We start from the raw sequence: 1378 nt of genomic DNA on the forward strand, positions 1-1378 counted from the left end.
CGTAGGGTAATGGCTTTGGGTTGTCCTCTCGGATTCTGTTGAGGTTGTCCAGGGAACTGTCCTCCAGGTGTAGCCTGAGGGGCTTGGTTTAAAGCTACCTGAGAGATCTGGGTTTCAAGCATCTTAGTGTGAGTAACTATTTGGTCAACCTTGGTTCCTAACTGGGTAATCAGTTTGTTAACGTGAAGGTTTTGGTTCATGAACTCTTTGTTTTGTTGGGTTTGAGCAGTGATAAATTTTCCATAATTTTCTCAAAGCTCGGCTTTGGTGGTACAGGTTGCATAGGTTGATTTGGTCTTGGGGCTTGGTAACTTGTTTGTCTCGGAGGTGCATTATTTTGGATAGGGTTATTGTTCTTATAGGAGAAGTTCGGGTGATTCCTCCATCCAGGGTTATAAGTATTCGAATATGGGTTCCCTTGGGTGTAGTTCACTTGCTCAGAGTGGGTTTCGTTTAATAGACTGCATTATGTAGATTGGTGTCCTTTGGTTCCATATATCTCACAATCCGACGAAACTGCGGCTGCAGTATTCGGGTTTACGCACATTTGCTCGACCTTAAGGGCTAATGCGTCCATTTTAGCTTGCATCATGTCTATAGAGCTTAACTCATGTATCCTTGGGATTCCTTCTTCTCAACTGTTGCTCGTCCGACTCCCCATGATTGATGGTTTTGAGCCATATCTTTGATGAGGGCACTAGCTTCAGGATAAGGTTTGTTCATCAGTGCGCCACCTGCGGCAGCGTCGATGGTCATCTTAGTGTTATAGTGAAGTCCATTATAGAAGGTCTGAATGATTGACCAATTTTCTAGACCATGATGTGGGCATGCTCTTAACAGCTCCTTATATCTCTCCCAAGCTTCGAACAACGATTCTCCTTGGTTCTGGGTAAATCTAGTTATATGGTTTCGAAGAACGACGGTCTTACTTGGGGGAAAGTATCTAGAAAGGAATACTCTTCTAAGGTTATCCCAAGTCGTAATGGAATTGGGTGGAAGGGCATCTAACCATGATAGGGATTTATCTCTGAGGGAAAAAGGGAATAATCTTAAACGGATTGCCTCAGGAGAAGCTCCATTGGTTTTAAAAGTGTCTACTAATTGGAGAAATATTTTTAAATGTTGGTTTGGGTTCTCAGTAGCAAGACCTGTGAATTGTCTTTGTTGGACTAGTTGCAACATGGAGGGTTTAAGTTCGAAATTATTAGCTGGGATGGTTGGGTTTACTATACTAGAACTAGGTTCTTCGTTGGATGGTTGGGCGAAATCCTTAAGAGGTCTTTGCTTTTGATCTTCATCCATAGCTCTCCTAATTCTATGGAAGAATAAACGTGCTCGAGCATAACGTTCAGGTTCCGCCAAAGGGTATACTAAGCTT

General features: G+C 42.7%; 1 non-coding gene across 1 annotated transcript; it reads left to right on the plus strand.

Annotated features, from left to right (window-relative positions):
* The first annotated feature begins 811 nt into the window (after window positions 1–811).
* Window positions 812–918, plus strand: LOC127099672 (small nucleolar RNA R71). The gene has a single exon (XR_007794151.1). It is a non-coding gene; the product is annotated as a small nucleolar RNA R71 (small nucleolar RNA).
* Window positions 919–1378: the final 460 nt, after the last annotated feature.

The sequence above is a fragment of the Lathyrus oleraceus genome, chromosome 6 (genome assembly GCF_024323335.1).
Source record: "Lathyrus oleraceus cultivar Zhongwan6 chromosome 6, CAAS_Psat_ZW6_1.0, whole genome shotgun sequence".
Lineage (NCBI taxonomy): Eukaryota > Viridiplantae > Streptophyta > Magnoliopsida > Fabales > Fabaceae > Lathyrus > Lathyrus oleraceus.